This window comes from Lactuca sativa, chromosome 4 (genome assembly GCF_002870075.4).
Source record: "Lactuca sativa cultivar Salinas chromosome 4, Lsat_Salinas_v11, whole genome shotgun sequence".
In the NCBI taxonomy this organism is placed as follows: domain Eukaryota; kingdom Viridiplantae; phylum Streptophyta; class Magnoliopsida; order Asterales; family Asteraceae; genus Lactuca; species Lactuca sativa.
The window spans coordinates 170,792,474-170,807,912 of record NC_056626.2 but is presented as its reverse complement, the minus strand read 5'-3'; the positions used below and the strand labels follow the sequence as shown (position 1 = coordinate 170,807,912).

The 15,439-nt window shown below is 39.0% G+C and overlaps 1 non-coding gene across 1 annotated transcript; it reads left to right on the top strand.

The window, feature by feature from the left end:
* Positions 1-1,232: 1,232 nt before the first annotated feature.
* LOC111881477 (small nucleolar RNA R71) lies at positions 1,233-1,339 on the top strand. The gene has a single exon (XR_002846835.1). It is a non-coding gene; the product is annotated as a small nucleolar RNA R71 (small nucleolar RNA).
* Positions 1,340-15,439: the final 14,100 nt, after the last annotated feature.

Here is a 15,439-nt window from a genome sequence, read left to right as displayed (position 1 = left end):
GGCATCAGATTGATGCTTGCACCCGAGTCGGTCAACGCTTGAGTGACAAATGCGTTTCCAAATTGGCACGGAATTATGATACTCCCCGGATCGCCCTTCTTTTCGGGTAGCTCATTCAATATTATCTCTGCGACTTCAGCTAAATCGTTCCTAGCAGCAAAGAGACCTTTTAGTAAGTTGAAGTACTTGGATGTTTTGAGCATTGTTTCCACAAACGGCACATTGACTTGTAAAGCTTTAACATGCTTCATAAAGGCTCTATAAGCTTCAACTTTTTCCACAGGCATGGCTCTGATTGGGAATGGCAAAGGGGGATTATATGGCTTTAAGGGAATGACAGTTTTGTCATTTACGCATGGACTCGTCGAGTCCATTAGAGGGACTCGGCGAGTCTGGTCGGGCTTAGCTGGAAGCGACTATTCTGCTTTTTCTGTCTTCCTATTGGAGATCCTCTGTGCATGTGTGAAAATTTCTTCACTGCTGGAAGTCACTGCACTCACATTCTCCATTCTCGGATTGGTTTCGGTATTACTTGGAAGTTGAACCGGTCTTCTGTCGTTCACTTGGTGTGCAAGCTGTCCCAGTTGTTTCTCAATGTTGAGAATGGATGCCTGCTGATTCCTTAGCATATTTCTGGTCTCGTGTATTGCAGCATCGTGATCATTGTGTCTCTTTTCGGACGCGGCTATGAATCTAGTGAACAACTCTTCTAAATCGGCTTTCTTTTCCATCACCGGTTCTTCCTTTTGATAAAATCCCCTCTCTTTCTGCTTGTATTTCTCCTCCTTAGCCTTCTTGTATTCTTCATATGGGAGCCATTCCTTCTTCGGTTTCCGCCAATTCTCGTCGTATCAATCACCACTTGAATAGAATACTTGAGCTTTTTTGTTTCCATTCTCATCCAAATCACAATCCTTTGTGAGATGGGGCCCTCGATAATTCTCACATCTAACCCGAATAATATGGATTGTTTGATCCATTTTTGTAATTCTTCTATCTAGACTATCAAGTTTGGCTATCACCGCCGCCATGCTATCATTTGCTGAGTTCACTACCCCCGACTTACTTCATTTCTTGGATTGTGGTATTCTCTAGAATGCTTAGAGAATTCTTCAATTAGCTCCTTGATTACCGAGGGTGCCTTCTTCATGACCGGGCCTTGTGAGTCGAGCAATTTCCTTGTGGTGACATTGACTCCATCATAGAAGATGGAGACCTCTTGTTGGCTATTAAGGTCATGGTGTGGGCAATTCCTAAGCAAGCTCTTGTATCTTTCCCAAGCTTCATAAAGAGATTCTCCAGGTTGTTGCTCGAAGTTGGCAATGGCTTTCTTTAGCTTGGCTATTTTGGAGGGTGGGCAAAAGTGGTCTATGAACTCTTCTTTCATCTTGGCCCATGTGGTGACTGATCCGGGAGGAAGTGACTTTAGCCAATCCTTTGCAGCACCTTTGAACGTGACTGGGAGCATGCGAAGAAGCTGGGTCTCGCGTGGAACATTCGGTACATTGAAGTATTCAGCCACATCATTCACTTTGTCCAAGTGTTTGTAGGCGTCTTCGTGATCCTTCCCATAAAAATGAATCTCCTTGAGTTGAGCGAGAATATGGCCTTTTAGTTCGAAAGTAGCGGTTGCGGGAATTGCGGGCTGCACAAGTCCTGGGCCGGTGTCATCGCATATCTTCTTCTTACATTCCCCCATGGGCACTTCATCGATACTAGCCATAGTGATAGCTAAATCGTCTTCAAACTCGGATTCGTGCTCGTATGTGGGCTCTTCTTCTTCCTTGGTCTCGTACTCGATATCTTCTTGAATTGGGTCTCCGATTGTCAAAGAGGCACTGGATGCTCCTAATTTGCTGCTCCTCTTCTTGCTGAAAACGGATTTGAGGTTTTTGAGTGGCGAGTTCTTTGAAGAAGCAGATTCTCCAACGGTTTTTCCTTTGCTACTCCTTAGTGCGGATTCCGGGTCTTCAAGAGGAGGGACCGGAGGTGTATCAGATCTTCGGGTCATGAAACAACTGTAAACAAAACAGAAAACGCGTAAAAAGAACAAAAATAAAATAAAGAATTAAAACAGTAACAGCGATGTACTCGCCGAGTCGGCACGAATGCACTCGGCGAGTTCAAGGCAAATACAAAAAATTTATTCTAGTAACTTTAAAAACGAATATTTATCAAAACTTATACTACTTACTAAATTATCTTTTAAATAACTTTGTGTAAGATAAATCCCACACAAAGGATCGATAAAACAAGAATTTAGCGTTAATTTTAGAACCGTTCCCCGACAACCGCGCCAAAAACTTGATGTATATAAAACCAACTAGTTTTAAACCTACTTTTAATTATAAAATAACACACAAAGGCAGTGGATCTATCAATTGTGGTATAGTTAAATAAGTAGGGTATCGAACACAGGGAACAACAAATTAAAACTAAAAACTAATTCTATCTAAATTAATTAATAAGTAGGGGGTTTCTCTAGTTTCTACAAGACTAGAAAACTTACTAACTATTACTTAATCTAAAACTTAGAAAAACAGAGAATTAACTAGATTCAATAATGGGAAGGAACTTCTGTTTAGTTCAACTCAATTGATCTTATGGTTGATTTCAAGGTAATGGTGCAATGGATTAATTCTTTTGTTGGTTAACGATTCAAGTGATTAGATTCGCATTCACTACACTAATCCTTAGTAAATAAACTAACTTAAACAGTGGCCAGTTGTCTAATTTAATTAAATTCACTAGATTAATTATTCAGGTTAATTTAGACTTGCAATACTTAACTAATTTAGTCTTTTAGTTAACTTCTTGTTGATGGTCATCACACAAGCTCACACATGAATTTACTTAATTTTCTTATTAACTCTAGTTTCATGTTCATCAATCCTAGACATATGACAAAGTGATCACATAGCATATGAGGTTAATAATTAAAAGATGTTCATGCTATTTAATTACCTTCCTATTAACAGAAAATTAATTATCATTCACACGTAAGGTTCTTTAGCAAGCTAAAATAACAAAAATCACCAACTTAGAATTAATCCTACCAACAATCAAACCATAGTATCAATTTTGTATCCCCAAACAGAAGTCTAAGAGCTTTAGCTCATAATTGAAGTAAATAACAACAAACAAACACATTCTAATTGTTTAACCATAATGACAAAACAAAAGATTAAGTAGAATGATGAAATTTGCCTCAAATCTCCTTCGGAATTGAATTCTAGCTTCTAACTTCGTCTTCTAGGGTGTTTCTGACTCTTTAATCGCAGTTGAACTCCTCTGAATCATTCCAGAAATTCCCCCCCCCCCCCCATCGTTCTGAGGAGTTATCTTTATATATACGAATCGACTCGTCGAGTCCATCTCTCAGTCCCCGTATTCGATAAGTCTCTGGGTCTCTGAGTCATTATCTTCTCGAATCTTCGTGTGGACTCGCTGAGTAGTCAACCCAACTCGCCGAGTAGGTGTAATTTTTAGTGTTTTTCTTCTTCGTTCCATTCTCGAGCTCTTAACCGCTTCTCCTGCTTCCTTTTGCTTCCGAGCTTCATTTTTGGACTGAAAATATAATTCAAACACTTTTAAGTATCTTTTGTCCATGTAATGCAATAATTTAGCTAATAAATGAATAAAAATCTACACTTAATATGAACTAAATATGCACATATCAGTAAATGCACCAGTAACTTGGTGTTATAAAACTTATTATTGTGTGTGATTTGATGAGTAAGTACAAGCAAACATTTAAGTCGAAGTTTATCCATTCCTTTTACCCTTGGAGGGATAAAAGCGATATATGTAGGACCCTCAATGATTTAGTGATGACACCCCTAAGTGTTTGGCCAAGTCTGAACTGATTTGATTTGTTCAATTAGTCGGTCGTCATAAATTAGAAATCGAGAAACAACAAATGGACCGAGAGAATGATTATAATCCATGCCTCAGTCCATATGATATCTAGAATGGAGGAATATATGATCCCTTATCTAATGGACGTGTCATTGACTAGGTCAGAGTTCGACAGCAGCTTTTAAGAGCTATGATTTCTAGTCGGGTTGTGGAGTCGTACTTGTAATAATAGTTATTAGACGAATCCAGGTGGGAGAATGTTGGATTAGTGTCTAAGTCCATAACTATAATTGGTATGTACTTGACCCGAGAGTAGCATGGTTCATTTGGGTTGCATATCACCTGGACAAGTTGATAGGATGTACTTTTGAGAAGAGGTTATTTATGATTTATTCATATATTAATATGAAATCATATGATTTAATTAGTATTAATCAAGAATTAATTTGGAATTAATTTTGTGATCAAAACAAACTAATTAAATCAATGAGGACTAATTGTGTAAATTAGTTATATATATATATATATATATATATATATATATATATATATATATATATATATATATATATATATATATATATATATATATATGTTTGGGCTTATGATCCATGGTGGACTAAGTTTATGTATGGATACATAAAGAGTTGGGCCACATGAACCATGGATCATAAACCCATGGGTATGGATTAGGGTTTACCAATGACCCTTGGAATCCTACAATATATATATATATATATATATATATATATATATATATATATATATATATATATATATATATATATATATATATATATATATATATATATATATATATAGGCTTATGTTATTCTATTAAAACTAATTATTGTATGAATGTATGAATGATTGTGGGCCAATCATTTTAGATATTTTAAGAAGATGATTAATAAATATTATTGAATTAAAAATAATTGAAATTACAATCTAATTTCACTATAAGGGTATTTTAATCAATTGAAATAAATTTAAAAAAGGAAAATTCCATATATTTAGGGATAATTAATTCTCCGGATTTAAAGATTCTGATTTTTTTTAATCAATTCAAATTTAACATAATTTTTAATTATACCGGATTTTATTCTGTCGGAATGACATTCTTTTAGAATGCCGGTTTATGACATCTTTTAAGAAGACATAAATAAGAAGAAAACATAACGAAGTATATTATGAAGGAATACACAAAATTGATTCTTGAAATAATAATATATCAAATAATTACATTGTATGATTGTGCTGCAAAATAAACATTCTTGAAGAATAACATTTTGAAAAAAATAACAAGTGTAATTCTTTAAATAAAATAAAATAAAAATATTCTTATATTTTGTGTATGATGAGTCTTTGATTCATTCTTCAAGCCATTTTTATAAGGTCTTCAACTCATTCTTGTGCCCTTGACCATAACATTTTATGAGAATAACTATCATGAAATCATTTCTGTCAGAATAAGTGGCATTTCGACAGAAACATCTATTACAAAAAAAATAATAAGAAAAAACATTCTAAAAGAATCATTAAATCTAAAGTGTAATTACCATTTAATTCTAACAGAATATGACATTTTAAACATTGGCAGAAAGCATACAACATTTAAAATTAGCAATGTGAGTTGTAATTCAGACAGAATAATTAGGGCAATAGAATATGATCATAATACATAAGGACAATTCTAGACCACACGAGTTGCTAGTAATTTTGACAGAATGCATACCACATGGTTAGATTCTTTTTTAGGCATTTCAACAAACACTTATTTGACATTATCATAAAACAAGCCAAATCGTACGTATCAATTTCTTAATTGTAAAAATTACCAAACAAAATAGGCCCAAAGAAAAAAAAAGCAAATACAAAAACCCATATGAGATACAAAAATGTGAGTATATAGGACGTTTGAGTGAATTATAAAACAATGAAACATAAAAAAAAAAAAAAAATTAGCTCGCTGTAATTCTTCCATTCATATTTATCGGGTCTGATGAACATCAAAGCATAACAGATCATCCACATAATTCTTCAAAAAATGGCCTTCAATTTAGAAAACAAAAAGTATGAATGAAACATTACAAAGATATATTAACATAATCAAAAACAAGATCAAGCATGTGAAATTATTAGCAAATTCCAAGGGTAAAAATTAAATTACGATTTCTAAATGTCATTATCAAAATGTGAATCAAATATTCAAATTAAATCAAAGTTTCAAAAGTTTATCAACTTATGTCACACCCCCAAACCTGAACGGCGGAAACGTTCGGGGGCGGATGACTTCATATGGTAACGTAACAAATGAATACATAGTAAAGAAAGCAATACAACCATCATATATATAATTGAAAGTTTACATTTGTCAAAAGTTACATGTTCAAAACCAATCACAATATGATGTCAAAATTCGAGATTAAACTGGCGCCGCAGCATCCCTTCATCAAAAACATAATGATACCTGAAATTACTGATTCCTTGGGACATACAAGTAATTTTGAAAGAGTAGATCAGCATTTAAGCTGGTGAGTTTCATAAGTATTTAAGTGACAATGTTTGTATGAAATGAAATATTTTGTCTTTGTTTGTTTGTGTTTAGAAAATCCTATATTTTCTACTAGTATAAAAGTAGCCTTCACTCAAGACCAATGTTTGTTTCTAAAATGTATGTAAGTGTAAAATAACCAATGTGTTTGAAAACCTTGTAAATCAATGCATTTTTAATACCCCATGTGAGTTTTATAACCATACTATTGACTCGGAATGCCTATACACAACGTTCTTCAGGCGTTGGAATGTTATGACGTTTGTCACCCCAAACGGTGGACTGTAGCTAACAGTCAGGGCGCGGGTTGTCAAGCCCGTATAGATCTATACACAAACACCATGCTCCCCCTCCAAGGGATTCTGGTATATAATACAGGACTTGAAAGGTGTACTCGAACGTACGTGAAGTTAGTGTCTCACAAAAACCGTGGTATAAAAACAGATCTACTTGTTAAAATGTTTCGTTTGTTTTTGTATATGAAAGTGACTTCTTGAAATTCGTGTTTCTAGTACGTAAGAGTTAGAAATTTTGTTTGTAAAACTATACCTACTATAGTTTTAAAAGTGTGTCTTGTTTGTTCAGAACTACCTAGAAAAGGAATCATTTGTTATGGAAGCATAGATTTTTGTAGAGCCTAAGATAGAAAAATATACATATAATCTAAGAAAATGTTTACTTTATACATGTATTACAACAATTCATATTATTAAAGATGGGATTTCATTGTAATATATTTTGTATACAAGAGTTCCCTAATAAGTTTATAAATCACATATGATTCTACTTAATGAAAGTGTATAAAAATCTTTATATATAACACCCGATAGTAGTCGTGTGTTCTACTTGTATTTCCCCCCCTTAGAAAGCATATAAAAGCATTTAGAATAATTAAAAAGGGTAAATTAAGGGGTATGAACTCACTTGAAAGTTTGAAGATAGCGAGATGGAAAACCGGGCATAGTTTTGTCTCGGGAAACGGATTTTTCTTGGGATTTTCGGGAATCTCAGGAGTAAAATCGACCCTCGGGACTTGAGCAAAAATGACCAGGGCTTCGGGGTAGTGCAGGCACGGAAAACGAGGCAAAACGCAAGGGAAAAGAGAAGAAATGAGCAAGTTTTTCGGAAGCCCTCGCATTCTATTTATAGGGGTCTGAGAAGCCTCGGTACGCGGGTCGTACGCTCGTACGCAATGCGTACTCGTACGTCATGCATGACCGAGTCCTCGACTGCCTCGGCTTCGGATGGGACGGCGGGTCGGATAGCCTCGCATAGGGGCGACGTGGACGGACCGAGACCAAGGCCCTCGGGTACGCTGGGCGTACGGGGTTACGCGGCGCGTACCTCGGATGAGGACGCTGACTCCTTCTTCGGATATTACCGGATTTTTGATTTATTTTATATATAATTTATTTAATAAACTTCAAAAAATCATATCTTCTTCATACGAACTCCGTTTTCGATGATCTTTATATCCACGCGTAGGTGAGACTACGCTCTCCGTTGGCAAATTCCGAAATTATTTTTATTATTTATTTATAAAATGACGTGATTAAGGAATTTCTTTAAAAATTCATAACTTCTTTATCTGACGTCGGTTTTTGCCAGACTTTTTACCGCTGAAATACCATTGTCGAGACCTTCGATTCTCGTTTAGGTCATTCCGGACAAAAGTCGCTTGATCTCCGATTCGAGTTTTTAGTTGTCTGTTGCTAAGCCGAACTTGGAAAAATCATAACTTCAATATACGAAGTCGGATTTGGGCGTTCTTTTTACGTACGATCATGGTTTAATGACATTTAAACATAGAAGGAATTTAAATAGAAACATTTTGGACATTTTAATATCAAAGTTAATTTTATTAACTCAAAAGTGGTTACAATGCTTGACTTTTTAGGTCATTACAAAGAGTTGAAATATCGGGTTGTCACATCATCCCCCCGTTAGAGGGAATTTCGTCCCGAAATTTAAAGTAGTAACGATACTAGTGGACATGAAAGAGATGAGGGTACTTTTGTTTCATCTGATCTTCGCGTTCCCATGTGAATTCAGGTCCCCGCTTGGCGTTCCGGCAAACCTTCACGATGGGTATACGACTTTGTTTCGTTTGTTTGACCTCTCGGTCCATGATTTCTAACGGTTCTTCCATAAAGCTGAGGCTTTCGTTGATCTCGATCTCGTCGAGTGGAATAACAAGAGTCTCATCGGACAGACACTTTTTCAAGTTCGAGACATGGAAGGTTGGATGTATGTTACCAAGTTCACGCGGTAGATTAAGCTTGTAAGCCACAGGGCCGATTCTGGCAAGAAACTCGAAAGGCCCTACGTATCTTGGATTTAGTTTCCCACGCTTTCCAAAGCGTATTAAGCCATTCCACGGTGAGACCTTCAATAAAACGTGGTCTCCTACCTGGAATTCCAAAGGTTTCCTCCTTCGGTCAGCGTAGCTTTTCTGTCGGTCTCTAGAGGCTTTCAATCGTTCACGAATTTGAACGATCTTCTCTGTCGTTTCTTGTATGATTTCCGGACCGGTGAGAGTGATTTCAGGAACTCGTCCTTTAGCTAAATGGTGTCGCCAACTTCCGTCCAGCACAGAGGGGACCTGCACTTTCGACCATAGAGGGCTTCAAACGGAGCAACCTTTATGCTTGTATGATAACTATTGTTGTATGAAAATTCGACAAGGGGTAAATGGATATCCCATGCCTTTCCAAAGTCAATCACACAGGCTCTCAGCATATCTTCTAAAGTTTGTATCGTTCTCTCACTTTGCCCGTCTGTTTGTGGGCGGTAGGCTGTACTCATGTCTAGCCTAGTCCCTAGGGAACTTTGTAGTGACTGCCAGAATCTTGAAGTGAATCTACTATCTCGATCGGAGATAATGGATATCGGAACACCATGCAGTCGCACTACTTCCCTTAAGTAAGTTCTTGTAAGCTTTTCCATTTTGTCAGTCTCCTTGATGGGTAGGAAATGCGCGGATTTGGTCAATCTGTCGACAATGACCCATATGCTATCGAGTCCACTTGTCGTCTTGGGTAACTTGGTTATGAAGTCCATAGTAATCCGCTCCCATTTCCATTCTGGTATCTTTGGTTGTTGTAGTAATCCTGACGGTTTTTGATACTCGACCTTAACCTTAGCGCAAGTAAGGCATTTACTTACGAAGGTAGCAATTTCTGCTTTCATGTTAGGCCACCAGTACAGTTTCTTAAGATCCAGATACATTTTATCTGAACCCGGGTGAACGGAATATCTTGAGTTGTGAGCTTCGGTCATGACTACGTTTCTGAAACCACCATGTTTCGGGGTCCAGATTCGGTCCATGAGATAGTAGGCTCGGCCACCCTTGACTTCTAGATTCTCTTCCATTCCTCGCAGGGATTCATCCACCACATTTTCAGGTTGCAAAGCTTCCATTTGTGCCTCCTTAATTTGTGTGGATAAGTGGGAATGGATAGTCATAGTTAGAGATTTGACCCTCCGACCAGTGTATTCCTTTCGACTGCGGGCGTCAGCTACCACGTTGGCCTTGCAAGGATGATAACGAATTTCGCATTTGTAGTCATTTAGTAACTCAACCCATCGTCGTTGTCGCATGTTGAGTTCCTTCTGATCGAAAATGTGTTGAAGGCTCTTGTGATCGGTGAAAATAGTACTCTTTGTTTCGTATAAGTAGTGCCTCCAGATCTTCAGAGCAAATACCACTGCTCCTAACTCGAGATCGTGTGTCGTATAGTTCACTTCGTGTGTCTTAAGCTGCCGGGAGGCATAAGCAATAACCTCCCCTCTCTGCATAAGAACACATCCAAGTCCTTGATTTGACGCATCGCAATACACTATGAAGTCTTCTATCCCTTCGGGGAGGGATAGTATCGGTGTGGTGCACAAGGCCTATTTTAGTGTCTGGAATGCCTTCTCTTGTTTCGCTTCCCAGTCAAAGGCCACGCCTTTCTGGGTTAATGTAGTAAGAGGTTTTGCAATGCTAGAGAAATTCTTTATGAATCTGCGATAGTAGCCAGCGAGACCTAGAAATTGACGAATTTCTGTAGGTGTCTTTGGTGCCGACCAGTTCTCAATGGCCTTAATTTTGGAGGGGTCCACGTGTATCCCTTTCTCGCTAACAACGTGGCCTAAAAATTCGACTCTTCGAATCCAAAATTCGCATTTAGAGAAGTTCGCATAGAGTTTCTCCATTCGCAGTGTTTCTAGGACTTTTCGTAGGTGCTGACTATGATCTTCCTCACTTCGGGAGTAGATAAGTATATCATCGATAAAGACGATGACGAACTGATCCAAGTAAGGACGGCATACCCTATTCATTAGGTCCATAAATACTGCTGGTGCATTGGTTTATCCGAACGGCATCACTACAAATTCGTAGTGTCCATAATGAGTTCGGAAAGCTATCTTTGGAATATCCCCCTCTAGAACTCGCAATTGGTGATATCCGGATCGTAGGTCTATCTTTGAGAAGTAGTTTGCTCCTTGAAGTTGATCGAATTGGTCGTCAATACGGGGTAGAGGATAACGGTTCTTGACAGTAAGTTTTTTCAGCTCTCTGTAGTCGATGCACATACGGAACGATCCGTCTTTCTTCTTTACAAACAAGACCAGTGCTCCCCAAGGTGAGAAACTTGGTCTTATGAATCCGTTTTGAAGGAGTTCATTAAGTTGACTGGAAAGTTCCTGCATCTCTGCTGGTGCGAGACGATAAGGCGGCTTCGCTACTGGGGTAGCCCCTGGAACTAATTCGATTCTGAATTCGACTTGGCGTTGTGGTGGTAATCCTGGTAGTTCTTCTGGAAAGATATCGGGAAAGTCGCGTACTACTGAAATGTTCTTGATGTCCTTCAGTTCTTGACTTGCATCAACGATGTGCGCTAGGAATGCTCGACAATCCTTCCGCAAGCACTTTCGAGCTTGGATGCACAAAATGATGCGAAGGTTTGTACTTGATTTGTCGCCGTAGATAACTAATGTTTCGTTGTTAGGGAGATTAAGACGGACTGCTTTCTCAAAGCACATGATGTCGGCGCGAAGAAGACTCAACCAATCCATGCCGACTATGACGTCGAAACTTTTAATTTGGACCGGCATGATATTGATTGGAAAATAATGGCCGTCTAAAGTTAACATACAGCCCATGTATATGCAGTTAGTGTTTTCGGTTTTTCCATTGGCCATCTCTACAATGAATGATTTTTCTAACTTGCTAGGTTTAGGTTTAAGTAAATGAATAAAGTTTTGACTCACGAAGCTTCTCTCCGCTCCACTATCGAATAATATGCATGCATATGAATTATCGAGAAGGAACGTACCGGCAACTATAGTTGGGTCAGCTACAACTTCGTCGTGGCCTATTGCCAAAACTCGTCCCACACCGCCAGTGCCTGCTGCCTTAGGACAGTTCCTCTTGTAGTGGCCCACCTCGCCACAACCGTAGCAAGTCTGCCCTACACCCGCACTGGGAACTTGAGTGATCGGCTTTGCGAGGTCCTTGCAGAAACGGGCTGTGTGTCCCTTCCTGTTGCAGTTGGTACACTGCATTTCCCGACAAGGTCCATGGTGGTGGTAAGTGCATTTGGTGCACTTTGGAAGGTTACCTACATAAGGCTTTGTTGGGTAGGTATTTGTAGGAGCTGTAGTAGGTACAGTGGCAGCATTCACTGAAACCAGTTGTTTCTTTGCGGATTCTTGGGAAGACCCACCCTTCCCTTTATTCCATACCCTCTTCCTGCTATTGTTGTTGTTGTTGTTGTTGTTGTTATTGTTGTTTCCTTTATGCGGTTCTGGTGCAGAAGTGGTTGAGTTCTGATGGCCTCCGTAGTCAATTAGAGATTTTGCCAGTTCCTTAGCACTTTCAAAGGTGTCATGTTTGGAAGCTAACACGCTTGATCGTATTTGGGGCGTCAGTCCCCAGATGTACCTTTCTATTTTCTTGCTCTCGGGAGCAATCATATCTGGACAAAGGATTGCCAGCTCGCAGAATCTGTTGGTATAAGTAGCGATGTCGGTACCAACCATTCCGAGAGTCCATAGTTCGTGTTCGAGCTTTTGAATCTCTCCCCGTGGGCAGTATTCTCTCATCATCATGGCTTTTAGGCTCTCCCATCTTATGGAGTTTGCCACTATTAGGGTAAGTACTTTAACGTGGCCATTCCACTAAGTTAAAGCTTTATCAATAAGGGTGAAAGTTGCAAATTTGACTTTGCTGTGCTCGGGACAGGAGCAAATTTCAAAGACTACCTCCGTCGTTTCAATCCACTGCCTCAGGGCCATCACACCACCAGTTCCATAAAACATCTGGGGCTTGGCATTAGTGAAGTCCTTATAGGTACATTCTCGGGGTGGTCCATGACTCTCGCCATGGTTGGATGGGTGTGTGCCAGATCCCGAGCCATTAGTACTCAAGTTATTGATCTGTGACATGGCAGCTGCCACCGCTGCGGTGACTGCTGCTTGGAACATAACAGCATCAAATTGAGGTGGTGGAGGTGGTGGTGGTACAGGTGCTTCCCCACCGTTGCTTCGCCTTGGATTCCTACGCGGAGGCATCCTTCAACTATAGGTCGAAAAGGTAAAGATAAGAATTCCATAGAATAGAAAATGCATGTGTCTCATGAACTAAATCGCTATAGTTGAACAACAGATGATAGTATGAGTCTTAAAATAGAAGAATGAAAGTTATTTGTAAGACTGAAAGTATGAAACAAGTATTTGGTTTCTCAAAGACTTTTCAAGGTTTGAACGAAATACTTAACATAGTAATAATAGTGTCACTTATATTAATATAAAAGTTGTAACAACGATCATGAAAATTTGACCCCTATAAGGGTCTCCGATTACAAAGTTCGAGAAATTTAAAGACTTTTAGCCGAGGTCCTAAGCTATAACAAAATTTAAGTCTTTGACAAGCACTACTTGCGACACAGGTTGTGCTTGGAGCTTGACTCTGCATCTGATTGCTTCGACTCCATTAGACGCCTATCAAAAGCGGCTTGTTGTTCCCTCAGTTCAGCGAGGGCTATAATCATTTGCGCTTGGAATGCCTTGGTTTGGAGTTGAGCATTGTCTTGTATCTTGTCCAGCCTACGGATGTCAGAAGTGTGAACCTGCACTTCCATGTTGACATCCCGGAGTCGGCTAGCTTGAACTCCGGACTGATAGGACTGATCGGCTAGCTTACCCACCATTATCGGGAGTGCCCGATCAGCCGAACCTCCGCCGCGGACATCATAGAAGTCCCGGCACATGCCGTAGGGAGGGTGTATGCCTTGTTTTTGGCTCCAATGATGGAGGTGACTTCCCCAGACGGGAGTCGGTCCTTGAAAGTTCCTTATGAAGACGGGAGGTTGAACGGGTGGTGGATCGATCACTTCCGGCTCTGAGTCGGTACCGGAGTCATCATCCATTTCTATGGGTTCCTCGTCCTCTTCGGGATCATCTTCGACCCATCCTCCGTTACCTTGGTTGGGAAAGTAGGGGTCGCCGGGGTGGTGAAATCCAGCCATTTGACTGTACGAGAAATATGGTTATAAGAATTGAATAAAGTTGAAACATGCAAAACATGTAAGTTAAACTAGTTTAGATAGCAAATACTCCTATAGTATTTAAATTCTTGTGTTTGATTCTAGTAATGGTTTGGTAAGTTTTGACTTGTTGCTTACTACGATCATTCATCGATATACGTTGGTCCAATCTTGGGCAAATATAGTTAATCACGCTATATTTGTCCAAAATCTGATTACATATATCGAGTCTCAATCGTAGTGTCAACTTGTCTAAATACTTGTATAGTTGGATATCACAAGAATAATTTGTGGTATGCATGTAATTGTACTTAAATAAACTATCAATTTAAGTTAAACGCAACGCTGCTTAAGCGTAAAAAAGAAAAATTGTTTTGTCAGAGAGTATTAGTCCCTTAAGCATTTATAGTTTGTATATCTTATGTGGTTCGATATATTTAGTTCACTATAAACATTGCTCTGATACCAATCTGTCACACCCCCAAACCTGAACGGCGGAAACGTTCGGGGGCGGATGACTTCATGTGGTAACGTAACAAATGAATACATAGTAAAGAAAGCAATACAACCATCATATATATAATTGAAAGTTTACATTTGTCAAAAGTTACATGTTCAAAACCAATTACAATATGATGTCAAAATACGAGATTAAACTGGCGCCGCAGCATCCCTTCATCAAAAGCATAATGATACCTGAAATTACTGATTCCCTGGGACATACAAGTAATTTTGAAAGAGTAGATCAGCATTTAAGCTGGTGAGTTTCATAAGTATTTAAGTGACAATGTTTGTATGAAATGAAATATTTTGTCTTTGTTTGTTTGTGTTTAGAAAATCCTATATTTTCTACTAGTATAAAAGTAGCCTTCACTCAAGACCAATGTTTGTTTCTAAAATGTATGTAAGTGTAAAATAACCAATGTGTTTGAAAACCTTGTAAATCAATGCATTTTTAATACCCCATGTGAGTTTTATAACCATACTATTGACTCGGAATGCCTATACACAACGTTCTTCAGGCGTTGGAATGTTATGACGTTTGTCACCCCAAATGGTGGATTGTAGCTGACAGTCAGGGCACGGGTTGTCAAGCCCGTATAGATCTATACACAAACACCATGCTCCCCCTCCAAAGGATTCTGGTATATAATACAGGACTTGAAATGTGTACTCGAACGTACGTGAAGTTAGTGTCTCACAAAAACCGTGGTATAAAAACAGATCTACTTGTTAACGGTTCTTGACCGTCAACTTGCTCAACTGTCGATAATCAATGCACATCCAGTGTGAACCATCCTTTTTCCTGACAAATAGGATCGACGCTCCCCATGGTGAGCTACTCGGCCTGATAAACCCTTTCCCCAATAGCTCCTGAAGCTGTGAGGATAACTCCTGCATGTTCGGTGGTGCAAGGCGATAGGGCGCCTTGGCAATAGTCGCTGCTCCCGGAACCAAATCAATATTGAACTCCACCTGCGTCTCCGGAGGCACA